A 17550-nucleotide genomic window follows, 5' to 3' on the forward strand; every position below is an offset into this window, starting at 1 on the left:
CGTAATTGTATTTTATTGGGATTTTATGTGATAGACCAACACAAAGTGTCACATAATTGTGAAATGGAAGGAAAATGATAAATGGTTTTCAAATTTTTTTTTACAAATATGTGAAAAGTGTGGCGTGTATTTGTATTCGGCCTCCCTGAGTCAAAACTTTGTAGAACCATGCAAGCAGAAAACAGAGGCAGAGGGACTTTAAATGAGGCAGGTCACAAACTTAGATATACAAAATTAGAATACAAACGTAATAATTTATTATACATACAGTAATTGATACTGCATGTATACAGTATACAGTAAAATAAATGTTGACATCAGTTACAAATGTAATGCAAAAATGTATACAAAAGAGGCTGACACAAAAAATTGCATATAGTAAAAACATTGGTATAATAGTAAGATATATTCAGTAAAAAAAAAGTACATGGTTGTCGCGAAATGTTCCATCTATGTGTCTAAGTAGCTCTAGGCGTTTCGTGGAACCCTGTCCACTCATCAGGAGCTTAAAGCCAAAGAGTTACCTGAAAATGTATAATATGTAGGTTTGTATAAAAATACACTAAATCTCAAAAAAAAAGAAAAAAACGGGGACCAGTGTGTCTTTCATCCAACTAAATGCAAAGATAGAGGAATATGATCCGAAGCAAACACAGTGACGTGCCTCCATCCCTAATGGGTAATGCAAGCAGAAAACAGAGGCCGTGGGACTTTAAATGAGGCATGTAATGGACTAAGATATACAAAATTAGAATATAAACATAATAATTTATTATACATACAGGATAGCGAGCATAATTAGTTCCGGAAACATGCTTGTAATCCAAAGCACTCTTATATCAAAGCGAATTTTCCCATAAGAAATATTGGAAACTCAGATGATTCGTTCCACAACCATTTATTCATAAGTCTTTCAGTTTATAGTCTATATACAAAGATTATAGCAATGTTATAGGTTGTGTCATCATAAAATGTCCATCCACAAATGGCAGCCTCCACAAGGGGATTAGAAGCAAAATCCAGCAGGAGCTACAGAGTATAAAAGAGAAGAGAGGCCCCTCTAAGTGTAGCAGTATGGGCACATTTAATGAAGGTGCAACCATCTTCTGAACCACTGGCTCTCACCGATGTCAGTCTGCAATTGTGATTGGGAAGACTACCCTGCAGTAGAGTGATCGGAAAGCTAGACTTTGAATCGCTCGTGGAGCGCAGCGTGGAAGGGTGTGATGAAGATGGCAGTGCGGAGGATGGTCTATGTGGACAGCTTTACCCCAGATGCCTGCATACTTAGATGTGCCTCTTCAAATCATCAACCATGTGAGCTGCTAAATATTAAACCTTCATTAAATGTAACAATATTGCTACACTTAGAAGCGCCTCTCTTCTCTTTTATACTCAGTTGTGACATGATGCTACTTGTATATCAAGACATCGCTTGTATATCAAGTCAAAATTTATTTTAAAAATTTTGCTTGTCTTGCAAAGCGCTCTGAAACCAAGTTACTCTCAAACCAAGGTTTTACTGTACAGTAATTGATACAAATGTTGACATCAGTTACAAATATGATGCAGACATGTATACAAAAAAGGCTCACACAACAATTGCATATAGTAAAAACATTGGTATAATAGTAAAATATATTCAGTAAAAAAGTACATTGTCATCGCTTGTTGTTGCATCTATGCGTCTAAGTAGCTCTACGTGTTTCATGTAACCCTGTCAGGAGCTTAAACGTCTGCCCTGGCGCATTCATTTCTTCCCCCTCAGATGCTATGTATATTTTTATGCCGACATGTGTAAGTGATGAGGCAATAATTTTTTTTTTTTTTTTTTTTTAATTTTGTGCATTTCATTACAAACCTACATATTTTACATTTACAGGTAACTCTTTGGCTTTAAGCTCCTGATGAGTGGACAGCGTTCCACAAAACGCGTAGAGCTACTTAGACGCATAGATGCAACATTTAGCGACAACCATGTACTTTTACTAAATACATCTTACTATTATACTAATGTTTTTACTTTCTGCATTTTTTGTGTCGGCCTTTTTTGTATACATATCTGCATCATATTTGTAACTGATGTCAACATTTGTATCAATTACTGTATGTATAATAAATTATTACGTTTATATTCAAATTTTGTATATCTTAGTTTGTGACCTGCCTCATTTAAAGTCCCAGGGCCTCTGTTTTCTGCTTGCATTACCCATTAGGGAAGGATGCACGTCACTGTGTTTTCTTCGGATCATATTCCTCTATATTTGCACTTTGTAGAACCACCTTTACCTGCGATTACAGCTGCAAGTCTTTTTGGAAATGTCTCTACCAGCTTTGCATATCTAGAGAGTGAAGTTTTTGCCTGTTCTACTTTGCAAAAAAAGCTCAAGCTCTGTCAGATTGGGCAGAGAGCGTCTGTGAACAGCAATTTTCAAGTCTTGCCACAGATTCTCAATTGGATTTAGGTTTGGACTTTGACTGGACCATTCTAACACATGAATATGCTTTGATCTAAACCATTGCATTGTTTAGGGTCGTTGTCCTGTTGAAAGATGAACCTCCACCCCAGTCTCAAGTCTTTTGCAGACTCTAAGAGGTTTTCTTCTAAGATTGCTATGTATTTGGCTCCATCCATCTGTCAGGTGTATTGGGGTGATTAACTAATAGAAAAAAAAATGGATTTAAAAAGCCATGTATATTCAGTCTCATATACATTGTGAACAGAATAGCTTCCATCTTGTTTGAAGGTGAAGGAAAGTTCATATGTACTTGTTAAACAAAATTTCTCTTACAATAGGGTCTTATAATTTCAACAGAGGTCTTTGTATTCCTTTTATCATAAATAAGGTGATACATTGACATCTCTATCAGATAAGACATAATGGTAGTGTCAGCCTGTCTGTAAGTATTGCAACAATAGACAATGGCTCAGTGTTCTTCATCAGACATTTAAAATATAAATGTTAAAGATACCTTATATTATGTGTAAACTGTATATCAACAATTAAGTCTTATTCTATTGTTGATGTGGTGGAATATGTATATATATATATATATATATATATATATATATGTATATATATGTATAAATAAATGTTAGAATACATTTATTTTAAGTGTAAGGACATGTGTAAGTATAACTAATTACCTAATTTCAGTGAAGTTTGTGTTTAAGTGTTTAAGGTATCCTAAATACTACAAGCCAGACACTATAGATCTTCCAATCCTAGCCTAAATGTTTGACAGCCTATGGCATGGTCAAATAATTAATGGATCTTCACTAGTCAGACAGGTCAAAGATCATCAGATAAGGATATGTTCTAATTATTTTAAATATAAAATCTAATGAACAGTACAATACTGCCCCCTTTGGACACACTAATAAATGCAGTCTTGGGATAATTTAGATATTTCCAATATAAAAATATATATTGTATTAAAAATATAATTATTGAAATGTCATTACTTGTCAGGGTGAATGATGGAGATAGATGGACATTTATGTGTTTTATAGTTAATCTTGAGAAATCATCCTTTAACTTTATTATACAAAATATTGGGCTATTAGGAGAGGTGTGACTATGACCTCCCCAGTTAAGGTATAGAATATCCCAACCAATGGGGATAATGTTTCATCCCTCTGAGTTTAACTTATGGTAATTTTTATAGCCCTTTGTTAATACGATATAAAAGAAGAACCCAGATGAGAGAGAGGACACATTACATTGCCCAACATACATTACACATACATCACACACACTACTAAATCTCTCTCGATATACTCATCCAGACATACTCCATCTTTCTCCATCATTCATCTGAAACTTTGAGGGACGCCAAACAAAACTCCTCCCTCACTGTCCACCATCTTAAGAAAGGCATCCATCTTAGGACTCTGGTAACGACCATTTGAAGCTAGCAGCCATCTTAAGTGTGGTAAATATTCCTTGCTATGTTATTTGATATTATTCAATATTGTTTATTTCCTTCCTTATAGGTTTTATATTTAAGGGTAATAAGATTACAATCCCAGCCGTATAAAACATAGTAGATTTTTCTCTAAAAAGCTGATTTTTGTTTTTATACATTTTTATTAATATCAGATTTAGCGCATTATTGCGAATTTAGTCTTCCATTTTGCATGGCTTATTCTCGCTCCATCTGCAGTGGAATGACTTTCGGCTATGCGATTCGCAGACAATTGTGGTCTGTTTATATAGAATACTTACCTATGGTTTATGCTATACCTGGAGAAAAGGTAATCTGGTTTCACTTTCACTTTCATTATTGAGCTAAATATCACATTGCACTTATCGTTTTTAAGTTTGTATTTTATGTAGAGTTATCTTTTTTTGTCACTTCCTGTTTGATCATTTATTGTGAATACATGTCTTGTGAATAAATATTTTTATATATTCCATACTGTAGACTGTACTCACTAAGATTGGTATATGCTTTTAAAAAGAAATTAATAAATTAAAAAGAATTCGCTACATATTGATTTATGGAAATAAGTGGAGATTCTCCTTCCTCACAGATCTTTGCTTATTGACATAAATAGACACTGCTATATTCAGAGCAGTATAAATATTATGACATAATGGAGGCACAGCGAGATATTATTAAATATTCTTACACATCTTCCCATCAACTCTGACCAGCTCCCCTGTCCCTGATGAAAAAAGCATCCCCACAACATGATGCTGCCTCCACCATGTTTCAAAGTAGCGATGGTGTGTTCCGAGTGATGTGCAGTGTTATTTTTTCCCCCCACATATTGGGTTTGCCCTTAGGCCAAAAAGTTCAATTTTGGTCTCATCTGACCAGAGCACCTTCTTCCACGTGTTTTCTGTTTCCCCCACATGGCTTCAGCAAACTGCATACGAGACGTCTAATGGCTTTCTTTTTGCCATTGTTCCATAAATGCCAGATTTGTGGAGTGCAAGACTAATAGTTGTCCTGTGGACAGATTCTCCCACCTGAGCTATAAATCTCTGCAGCTCCTCCAGAGTTACCATTTGGCCTCTTGGCTGCTTCTCTGATTAATGCTCTCCTTGCCCAGCCTGTCAGTTTAAGGTGGATGGCCATGTCTTGGTAGGTGTGCAGTTGTGGCATACTCTTCCCATTTTCGGATGATGGATTGAACAGTGCTCTGTGAGATGTTCAAACCATGGGATATTTTTTTATAACCTAGCCCTTCTTTAAACTTCTCCACGACTTTATTCTTGACCTGTCTGGTGTGTTCCTTGGCTTTCATGATGCTGTTTGTTCACTAAGGTTCTCTAACAAACCTCTGAGGACTGCACAGAACAGCTGTATTTATACTGAGATTAAAGTACACACTGGCGGACTCTATTTACTAATTTTGTGACTTCTGATGTAATTGATTCCACTAGATTTTTGTTAGGGGTATCAGAGTAAAGGGGGCTGAATACAAATGCATGCCACACTTTTCAGATATTTATTTGTAAAAAACTTTGAAAACATTGATCATTTTCTTTCCACTTCACAGTTATGTGCCACTTTGTGTATTACATAAAATTCCAAAAGAATACATTTATGGTTTTGGTTGCAACATGACAAAATTTGGAAAATTTCAAGGGTATGAATACTTTTTCAAGGCGCTGTACATATTTTTTTTTTTTTTTGTAGAGTAGGGAAATCGTTAGGCTTGGCCTGGCAGCCAAGCCAGTGTTAAATCTGGGTCAGGGTAAGTAACTCATGGAGCCTGAATGATTAATCAGGTAGTACCTCTGGTACTTTCCCCTACTTGCTGGAACTTTGGAGACATTTCCAGAAGAATGGGAGGGAGGTTAGGAGGAGCTGCCTGGAGTATTGATGAGGGCCCCAGACAATTTCCGGCCAAATGGACTAGCAGGGGGATTGCACCTTTTAAATACTTTGGGTCAGCCCAGCAGGAGCAGAGTGGAGGTCAGGTGGAAGCTGGAGATGGAGTGCTGAGGAGGCTGTCGGAGGCCCATGAGGGTAGCCCCCTAGTCCGGGGTGGTGACTTTGGCTTGGGGCTCGGGTGCTAAGCTAAAAAGATCTCTGTCCAGGCTGATACGGATAGATGCTGCCTTGCTGCCCTCACAAGACTGGGAAAGTCTGTATGACTGGAAACAAGAAACAAACAGAGGGCGCACCGGACTAGTGCCACTCTGAGGCTCTGAAGAAGAGGCAGGACCTTGAAATGCATCAGCCAACTTATGGACGTTTTTATTCATCCTGATGAGATACTGTGGACTCCATAGTCCTTTTACATGATATGCCTATACCAAAAATTGTTTGTGAGTACCCCTTTTTTACCTTATTATAATACAGTGCTTTAAGGATAATTCACTAGGCCGGTGCGCTCTCTGTTTGTTTCTTGTTTCCCGAAGCTTTTATCAGCATTAGCATTTTATTAGCGCTTTTGAAGTACATGAAGAAAAAAAAAAGCTGTTAGTAGCATTTTAGTAGCATTTAGTAGCATTTAGAAGCATTTAGAAGCCGTTAGAAGCAGTTAGAACCAGTTAGGAACATTTAGGAGCATTCTGTTTTTTTTTTTTTTCTGCTGGAAAAACACTCCAAGAAACTTTAGAAAAACAATTGTTTTTGTCTGTTTCTAAAAGCTGAAGCTCAAAAAATGCTAATAGCCTAAAGTAGTGTGCAAGGACACATAGGATAAAACTATTTAGCTTCTAAGAGCACAGAAAAAATGCTAATAACAGCTTCTAGGAGCTTAAAGAGATTGTAAAGGCAGAAGGTTTATGTATCCTTCTGTGTGCAGCAGCCCCCCTCAGTCCCCTTAATACTTACCTGAGCCCCCTCTTTGTCCAGTGCTGTGCACGAGTGTCTCAGCCATCTAGGACTCTCCCGCCTCACTGGTTGAGACACAGCAGTGGCGCCAGTGGCTCCCGCTGCTGTCAATCAGTTAGCCAATCAGGAGAGATGGGGGCGGAGGACAAACTGCAGCTCTGTGTCTGAATGGACACACAGAGCTGTGACTCGGCTCAGGTGCCCCAATTGCAAGCTACTTGCTGTGGGGGCACTCAACAGGAGGGAGGGCCAGGAGAGCCAGCAAGGGACCCGAGAAAGGAGGATCCAGGCTGCTCTGTGCTAAATCAATTGCTCTGAGCAGGTAAGTATAACATGTTTGTTATTTTTAAAGAAAAAAAACAAGACTCTACAATCACTTTTAAAAAACGCTAGTCTGCACAGAGCCTAAAAGGATAAATTCTAATTTAAGTGGTTTAAGAGTTTACACTTTTAGTTAAAAACTCTTTTCAAACTGGTTTCAGTATATTAGGTGTGTATACTGAATGCCAAACCCCCACAAAACTAGCTGGTGTTCTGCAAGTCACGCTGGCAATTAATTATGGATCAAATCAGCTACAGTGAGGGAAAAAGTATTTGACCCCTTCGCAAAACATGACTTAGTACTTGGTGGCAAAACCCTTGTTGACAATCACAGAGATCAGACTTTCTTGTAGTTGGCCGCCAGGTTGGCACACCTCTCAGGAGGGGTTTTATCGCACTCCTCTTTGCAGATCCTCTCTAAGTCATTAGGGTTTCGGGGCTGACGTTTGGTAACTCGAATCTTCAGCTCCCTCCACATATTTTCTAAAGGATTAGGGTCTGGAGACTGGCTAGGCCACTCCAGGACCTTAATGTGCTTCTTTTTGAGCCACTCCTTTGTTGCCTTGATCAGGTGTTTTGGGTCATTGTCATGCTGGAATACCCATCCACGACCCATTTTCAATGCCCTGGCTGAGAGAAGGAGGTTCTCACCCAAGATTTGACGGTACATGGCCCTGTCAATCGTCCCTTTTATGCAGTTAAGTTGTCCTGTCCCCTTAGCAGAAAAACACACCCAAAGCATAATGTTTCCACCTCTATGTTTGAGGGTGGGGATAGTGTTCTTAGGGTCATAGGCAGCATTCCTCCTCCTCCAAACACAGCAAGTTGAGTTGATGCCAAAGAGCTCGATTTTGGTCTCATCTGCCCACAACACTTTCACCCAGTTCTCCTCTGAATCATTGAGATGTTCATTAGAAAACTTCAGACGGGCCTGTACATGTGCTTTCTTGAGCAGGGGGACCTTGAAGGCGCTGCAGGATTTCAGTCCTTCACTGCGTAGTGTGTTACCAATTGTTTTCTTGGTGACTATGGTCCCAGCTGCTTTAAAATCAGGAGTTCTGGGCTGATTTCTCACCGTTCTCATCATCATTGAAACTCCACGAGGTGAGATCTTGCATGCAGCCCCAGACAGAGGGAGATTGACAGTTATTTTGTGTTTCTTCCATTTGCGAATAAATCGCACAAACTGTTGTCACCCTCTCACCAAAGTGCTTAGTGATGGTCTTGTAGCCCATTCCAGCCTTGTGTAGATCTACAATCTTGTCCCTGACATCATTGGACAGCTCTTTGGTGTTGGCCATGGTGCAGAAATTGGAATCTGATTGATTGCTTCTGTGTACAGGTGTCTTTCATACAGGTAAAAAGCTGAGATTAGGAGCACTCCCTTTAAGAGAGTGCTCCTAATCTCAGCTCTTTACCTGTATAGAAGGCACTTGGGAGCCAGAAATCTTACTGATTGATAGGGGATCAAATACTTATTTCATTCATTAAAATGCAAATCAATTTATAACTTTTTTGAAATGCATTTTTTCTGGATTTTTGTTGTTATTCTGTCTCTCATTTTTAAAATAAACCTACCATTAAATCATAGACTGGTCATTTCTTTGTCAGTGGGCAAATGTACAAAATCAGCAGGGGATCAATACTTTTTTCTCTTACTGTACAGTGCTTTATACCAAGTGCCAATAAGTGGCAAGGCCCAGCAACTAACAGTGAGCAAATATGCTTAGTTTTGGTTTACAGTATAGGCAATTCGTCAAACACATTATAAAGTCTGAAACCTGCAAGTTTAAATTTTAACCTCATTAAGGATTATGAAAGGGGGATGGGGGGTAATGTCAAAAATCAATTCTGCCCATTTTCAAGGCTAATAGGTAAAGGATTGTCCAAAAAAAAAAAAGGGCACGGGGACCTGGTTACTGCCATGGGGATCATATACCAGTGCAAAAAAAAATCAGTAAAAGGGTCCTCCTTTCTATTCAACATTCGAGAATGACACAAGAAAGACACTAATCCTTTAAGTCACATTATTGGAGATGCCTTCAAGCTGTATGTGGTGTTATGGAGTAGTACGAGCTCAATGGACAGCGACACCATATTCAGATTAAATACAGAAGCAGCACACTAATCTGATTAATCATTACTCAAAAAAAAAAAGTAGCTTTGAATATGAAACTAGATTTTTTTTTTTTTTAATCTAGAAGTAACTGGGCTGAAATGACTGGTAGCAGCTACAACAGATTAAGGCTGGGTTCACACTTGTGCGATCACACACATGATCCAAAGAGAAGGGATTGTTTAACTATTGATCAGTTTTTCCAAGGTGGCAATTGTGTTTATGCAAGAAAGCCATTCCTGAATAGGCAGAGGGTGTTGATTTCCAATGTCACAGTACCATGGGTTTGGCTGCATTTAGAAAAACGGGGACCAGAGTATGTTTATATTGTTTCATGCTTATGGTGGTATTGTAAGAATGGAGAGGGATGAAAAGGCAGGGTAATGCCAGTAATGTTGATGATGAGACAAATGAAGTTTGAACAAGAATGGTTGAATCTCAGAGGCTCGTGCCACATATAGGTAAGAGGAATCCCTTGGAGTCCTGACATCTCCAATAAGTGTCTGGAATATCTGTGGACATACGGAACAAGACCACAGAAGTGTGGTAACACCTCCATCTAATTTATAGCTTATCTCCTAGATATTGATGCTAATAGAACTTTGAAAGAAAAAGCATACTGCACTCTAACTCTTCTATTGTAATGTATTGGTTAAAGTGGTAGTAAACTTTCTGTTTTTATTTTAACCTACAGGTATGCTTATAATAAAGCTTATCTGTAGATTAAATTAATATCTCCTAAACATGCACTAGTGAGCAGCAGCTGGTAACATCACCAGCGCATGCGCTCTGAAGGAATGGCATAGCCGTGCCATTTCTTTAGGACTTTGTGCCGCGGCCGTGTCTCCCGCATGGATACATCATCGCGACTCAACCATTTAAGCAGCCGCAGCTTGTGAACCCGAAATCAAAACCGGGTGAAGATGGAAGCCTCTGCAGCGATGACAGCGTTACAAAGTTAGATATTCATAATGTGCTAGTGTGCAATGCATACAAGCACATTATACCTTAACCTTGCAGGGAAAGTTTTCATTTTGTTGTTTATTATTATTATTGTTTATTATTCCCAAGTGTAGGGACATGGTTTCTCAAATGTGAGAATGTGAGACAAACAAAGATTCAAAAGGTGTAAGATTGTGGGCATCAAGTTGCCTATATTGTGGGGAATTTCAAAAAGTATCTTATCTGGAAGCTTTTCAATATGCCATTTATTTTATTTTTATTTTTTCATTCAGTGCGTTAAGGGCATTTAAATCACAACATGCGCTCTTGTCAAAGTAAGTCCTAGGAGAAGGGTGTCATTCAGAGAGAAAATTACTGGCTTGGCCAGAAGGGAATTCTAGGATTTAAAGCAACAAGTTCAAAGGGCTAGCTGTATTAGAGATCAATACATTTTTGAAGATTGTGAGGAATGTATTTAAACTTTTGTGGGTGGAAAAAATAGCAAATAAAAAAAATAATATAGTATATATAATTGCGACACAAAGTCATATTGTAATTGAATGTTATTACAAATTACCTTTCTTTTTTTGTGAGATCCTTCCAAAGGGAAATCACATCTAAAGGGATGCAGAGTCTGAAACTTTCCCCATTAGAACACTGCAAGTGCAGCAGCTGATTAATAATTATAAAATCACTCCCATTCACATTCATTTCGCACATGGACACAGACAAAAAAACAGCTATATCTTCAGAATAACAAAAGGTAGGAATCTGCAGCATGTCTACAGGTCCCTCAGCCGTCCGGGGCTCTCTCTCCTGATTGGCTGAGACACAGCAGCAGCGCCATTGGCTCCTGCTGCCGATCAATCAGTTAGCCAATTAGGAGAAAGAGGGGGCAGGGCCAATTAGCAGCTCCGTCTCTGAATGGATACAAAGAGCTGCAGCTGGGCTCGGGTTCCCCCATAGCAAGCTGGGGGCCAGGAGCTCCAGCAAGGGACCTGAGAAGAGGAGGATCCGGGCTGCCCTGTGCAAAACTACTGCACAGAGGCGATAAGTATAGCATGTTTGCTATTTTATTGGAAAAAAATAGACTTTACAATCACTTTAATTCATTGGCAGGAAAAAAAGTTGCTCAATATGATGCCAGTTTTTGTATCTTTTATAGCTCTTCCAGTCCACTATGCACATGAGATGGTTTGGCTAGGAAAAAATGTGGATATTGGGGAAACTGATGCCTCCTGTCAGTTTGGGCAACGTAAGGGTTAGCATGCTGATTGGGGAAAATTCATAGTTCCATGAATAGTTTAAATATATGATGTTGGGGAGGTGAATAGGTATTGTTAAAACAAGTAGAGAAGCGTTAGTAGGGCATTCATTGTTAGGATGACTGCCCATCCAAACCACAAAAATAGTGATAGCAGGCCCCAGTTTAAAATTCAATAAATTAAAATTAGAGTGTTTTATTTCACAGACAAAATTCAGCACAGCACTTTTACTAGGCCACATTTTGAATGACACTTACCAGCTAGCTTTTAACAAAAAAAATCAGCAACAGATTGTATTTATTTGACCAAATAAAGTCCCAAAATATTGCAGTAAATACATTCACAATAGTTAAACACTTGCACTAGGCTGCTTTTGAACATTGCCCACACCACCCAGCTTTTAAACGAAAAAATCAACATTCGAATATATTTATTTAATTAAAAAATATTGCACATACACAGTATATAATCCCTTTTAATAGGCCCCATTTTGATTAGGAGAGACACCCGTCAACTGTTAATAATAAAAATAAAAAATAAATCATTAAAATGTATATAATTATAAAAATAACACCAAAATATTGTAGTGACTACTTGCACAATATTTATTCACCTTTAGTGATTGACACTGGTTAACTTTCAATTACAAAAAAAAAAAAATTAACATTTAAAAAAACTATAAATACACATTTTTTTGCAGATAAAAACATGTGCATTTGGGGGGGGGGCGTGGCGACCGCCAAGGAATATGGCCGCATAGCTTGAGAGTTCCTGAGAGATCCCGGCTAATTCCACATCGCCTGCATATCAGAGACCCCTAGGAGACGCCTGCACCAGCGGACCGCACGTCGGAACACCCAGCCGAAACTATGGCTCAACGGAGGAGAAGGAACAACTCCGCCAACTTAAAGAAGCTGTCCGACTTCTTCCCGGCGGCTCCCGCCGGACTCCGCCAAAATGGCGGCGGAGACAGAACACACAGCGGGACCCGCCACCCTCTTGCGGCCAGCGCGCCGGAGCTTAGAGAGGAGGGGCTGCACTCTCCCGCGCCGCCACACACTTCCTCGGGAAGGCAGGGAGAAATACAACAAGGCTCAGGAAACTCCACACCGCCCACGCCGCCTACACCGCCCACACCATCATTCCAAAGCCCTGCTAAGTCCAAACCCAGGATGGACCCCGGGCTCCCTGCGCAATCTACACTGGCTATGGAGGTTAGTGCTGCTGCTCCAGATGCATCCTCCTTCACTCCAACCCAAGACCTGTTTTCCTCCTTTCAGACTACAGGGCAGCCTGTGTCTGATTCCACCATCAAATCAATGTTAAATATGCTGCATACATCCCTTCAAGCTAACATTGTTACTGCCATGTCACGCTGCCAGAGGGAGATAGCTGACTTAGGAGACAGGGTCGATACAGTGGAGAACAAGATGTGCGAATTCACAACCTCCTACAATGCATTGGTCGATTCGCACGCAGTATACCAGGAGGATATGCGCCGAGTCCAGGCCAAACTAGCACACTTGGAGGACAGATCACGGCGCAACAATTTGAAAATTAGGGGGATTCCTGAGACGGTGACTTCTAACCAACTACCCCACTTTGTCCGTGACCTCTTTAAGAAAGCCGTCCCTGAACTCTCTCCATCTGATCTCACTATCGACAGAATCCATCGTATCCCCAAGCCGTCCTTCCTCCCACAAGAAGTGCCACGCGATGTCCTCATGCGCATCCACTTCTTTCAAGCCAAAGAACGCATCCTGGATGCATTTCGCCGCAAGGAACATCTCCCGGATCAAGCATCTACATTTCAGGTCTTGCCCGACTACTCGCAACACACTCTCCAACTGCGGAGGAATTTGAATTCCATCACGAAGGCTCTGAGGAACAACCGTGTTGTTTACAAATGGAAGTACCCCGCTAAATTATGCATCACTTACCAAGGCTCTACCTCCTACGTATCTACCATAGATGAAGGCCTGCATCTCCTCCGTCAGTGGGGGATGGTCCCAGACCCTCCACCAAACCAACGCAATCACAGTCACCGGCCTCCGAGACATGTTCAACCAGATTGGAACGTTGTCACTAAAAGGTCCGGATCCTCCCACGCTCAATCCTAGAGGACGTTCCCACTCTTCACCGGGTTCTCCGGGCCCCTCTCAGGTACCAGAGTACCGCTCATCGTACTCTGACCCCCACAGGCTTTGCAGCCTCAGTTGCCCCTTGGTCTTTTGACCTTTTTTTAGGTTTTTTTTTTTTTTTTCTGTGCTTTTGATTGCTGTTTATCTCATTGCTGGTTCTCTTTGTCTGTTTGTTTTCCTAACACCTCTTTTGCAGTACCGCTCTTGTATCACAAGGACACGTCACCGATTCTGTACATCTTCCAAGGATCCTCTCCCTCACTTGTTTCACCTGATTGGACTACGCTCCTGAAGGACTGACTCTCTTTCCCATCTCGCTAACCAGATCGTGTGAGTGACTCATTTTGCATTTCAAAGTCTCAGGGAGCCCGATACTCCGGGTAGCTCACTGACATTTTGAATCCTCCCCGTGTCACTGCTTAATAGCTTATTTGCCCTCATTTTACTCGTACTCTTTCATTGTGCCCAAATGCCGTTACAGTGTATGTCTCTTAATGTTAATGGGCTGAACCATCCTGCCAAGAGGTTTTCCTTATGGTCTGAAGCCATACGCTCCAAGGCAGATATCGTAGCCGCCCAAGAAACACACTTTCATATCAACAAAACCCCAACATGTCGCCATCCCAAATACCCTCATGTTTTCCTGTCGTCCACTTCTGCCAAGAAGAGGGGTGTCTTGCTCGCTATAGCCGACTCTGTGTCCTTCACGGTCACTAAGGTGGTGTCGGACACGGAGGGCAGATATATCATATTGGTTTGCCTCATTGACAATTGTCCCTATACCATTGTTAATCTTTATGCCCCTAACACACACCAATTACGCTTTGTCAAAAAGTTATGGGTCCAAATTAACAAACTTAAACAAGGAAAGCTGATTGTATGCGGGGATTTCAACATGGTGGTGGACCATTCATTGGACTCATCTTCTCCACGCACGTCTCGCCAGCCTAACTTGGCCTCCTTCATTAGCCTGGAGGGGGCTCACGATGTGTGGCGCTACCACCATGTTGAGGAAAGGGATTACACTTATTTCTCCCCACGCCATGGCACATATTCTCGAATAGATTTGTTTCTAGTGGATCTACCAACCCTTCAGGCGGTCACCAACACAAGCATTTCCCCGTTTACTTGGTCGGACCATGCAGCTATACACATGTCCATTAATAATGGCCCTTCTGCCCCGACATCCAATATATGGCGCTGCAACAACTCTGTCCTCACCGACCCCGAGTCTGCCTCCGCCATTCAGAAACACATGCGGGAATTCTTTGAAATTAATAATACACCTGATGTCTCCCCGACCATCCTATGGTTGGCTCACAAGGCTTACATTAGAGGTCTTCTGATCCAACTGGGGTCCAAATTGAAGAAAAGATTCACATCCAAATTGAATGATCTGCTGACGGAAATACAAATCTTAGATGCGCAGCACAAAATATCCTCTTCCCCCTCCCTTCTCTCCAAATTGACATCTTTGAGACTTGACCTTCGTAGACTTTTATGGGAAAAACATGACAAGTTCCTGGCTCGACTTCGTACCACTTATTATACATCCCACAATAAAGCGGGGAAATTCCTGGCCTCTAGATTGAAAGCCCGTAGGACGAAATCTATAATCCAATCCCTGACGCACCCACACACTGGTGATTCCCTGCGCCATCCTCAAGCCATTGCGGATGCCTTCGCAGACTACTATGGCTCGCTCTACAACTTACAAACGGATGGGTCTACACAACAACCTACAGACTCCGCCATCTGCGATTTCTTACAATGCATTAATGTCCCTGCGCTTACACCTACAGCGAAAACACTTCTTGACGCCCCGATTTCCCGACAAGAACTCTCTCAAATTATCAAATCACTCCCTGTGAACAAATCCCCGGGTCCAGACGGACTTACAAATGAATATTATCGATCATTTTCTGACATCTTATCCCCATATATCCTAACCCTGTTTTCAGACACCATAGACTCAGGCTCCTTCCCCTCGGAAATGCTGCAGGCCCATATCGTGACTCTCCCTAAGCCGGGCAAACCTCCCAGTACCCCCGCCAATTTCCGCCCTATCTCATTGCTAAATACGGACGTTAAAATATACGCCAAACTGCTTGCAACTAGACTAGCCGTAGTTCTACCCGACCTGGTCGGTCCTGACCAAATGGGTTTCATTAAAGGCAGACAAGCCCCTGACGCTACTAGAAGGGTAATAAACTTAATACACCAGGCGGAGCGCGCTCGAGTGCCTTCTCTGCTTCTTTCCATTGATGCAGAGAAGGCATTTGACCGTGTCCATTGGGGATATATGCAAGCAGTACTCACCAAATTTGGGTTTTCAGGCCCCATTGCATCGGCTATTTTAGCGCTATACTCCTCCCCATCCGCCAAAGTTCTTTCCTCCGGACTGCTTTCGAAACCGTTCAAAATCACGAATGGCACTCGTCAAGGGTGTCCTTTATCCCCCCTAATTTTCAACTTGATGATAGAACCCCTGGCCATCTCCATAAGAGAGCACCCCATGATACATGGCTTTAAATTTTCCCACTCGCACCACTCCATCACCCTATTCGCAGACGATGTAATTCTCAGCCTCACTGACCCCATCACGTCCCTTCCCGCAGCTCATCACCTCCTCCAAACCTTTAGCAACATTTCCTATTACAAGGTCAATTTCACGAAATCCCTAGTATTAAGCATGGGAGTCCATCCATCGACTATCAAGCACTTGAAATCCACCCTTCCTTACACATGGACGTCTGAGAATGTTCCCTACCTAGGCCTAAAGCTCGTTTACCCCCTGTCCAAAATTGTATCGTCTAACATGCAGCCTCTTATAGAATCAATCTCTGCCGACACACAAACCATAGCCCGCACAGAAATATCGTGGGCGGGTAGGATAGCAGCCTTCAAAATGGTATGTTTGCCTAAGATCCTATATGTCTTTCGCACCCTCCCAATCCATATTCCTGTGACATATATCAACACACTGACTAAGTTACTTTGCACATTGATCTGGCAGAAAAAAAGGGCCAGGTGCAACTACTCCCATATGATACGCCACAAATCTGTGGGTGGACTAGGTCTTCCGGACCTACAGGATTACTATAGGGCAGCTCAACTTGCTCCCATTAGACAGTGGGCTCCTCACTCACCCGCCTCACCATGGGTGAAAATCGAGTCCGTAACCTCCAAATCCAGCGACCTCCACCTCCTCCTGATAGCAGACCTCTGGAAACCTATACCCCTCTTCTCGCTCTCCATCACCACCCAAACAACACTGAAGGCATGGCGATCTCTGTGTGCCGAGCCCAAATCAGATCTCCCGACTATTCCAATCACTTACCCTTTGCACGTTCTCCAGGTTCTAATGCCTTTCACTTCCATCTCCAAATTTATCACAGCTGGGATCCAAACAGTGTCCCAACTCTACTCACATAACACCTTGAAAAGCTTTCAGCAACTCAAGACTGAATATGATCTCCCAGACTCGGCTAGGTTTCAATACAATTCCATTACTAGCTTCCTCTTGAGACACCCACCTCCCCTAACCTCCCTTCCGTCCCCTATATGGCAATATCTATTTTCACCACTCACCAAAATTAAAGGTATATCCCTATTCTACAACCACCTCCAGGGCAAAATGACGTTCCAAAAAACTTCTCACTGACTAAATGGGAAGGGGATCTCCGCACTTCCTTCTCTGCCACTCAATGGCAAACAGCTATTCGTAGCACCTACAGGGCCTCTAGATGTGTAACCCATTGGGAGCAATCTCAAAAAATCCTAACCAGGTGGTACCTGACACCATATCGCCTGTCTAAATTTTACCCACAATCTGACCCTCTATGTTGGAGGGGCTGTGGTCAGGTTGGCAACATATACCACATTTTTTGGTCCTGCAAAAGCCTTCTGAGCTTCTGGAGGAGGGTGTCGGAGATCCTCGCAACAGTCACAGGCATTCTTAAACCTA

At 41.6% G+C, this 17550-nt stretch overlaps 1 protein-coding gene across 5 annotated transcripts in view; it reads left to right on the forward strand.

Moving 5' to 3' along the window:
- KCNQ4 (potassium voltage-gated channel subfamily Q member 4) overlaps window positions 1–17550 on the forward strand; it is a 332459-nt gene that overhangs the window by 168951 nt on the left and 145958 nt on the right. The window lies entirely within an intron of this gene.

Source organism: Pelophylax lessonae (genome assembly GCF_965119305.1).
Source record: "Pelophylax lessonae genome assembly, chromosome: 2".
Taxonomy (NCBI): domain Eukaryota; kingdom Metazoa; phylum Chordata; class Amphibia; order Anura; family Ranidae; genus Pelophylax; species Pelophylax lessonae.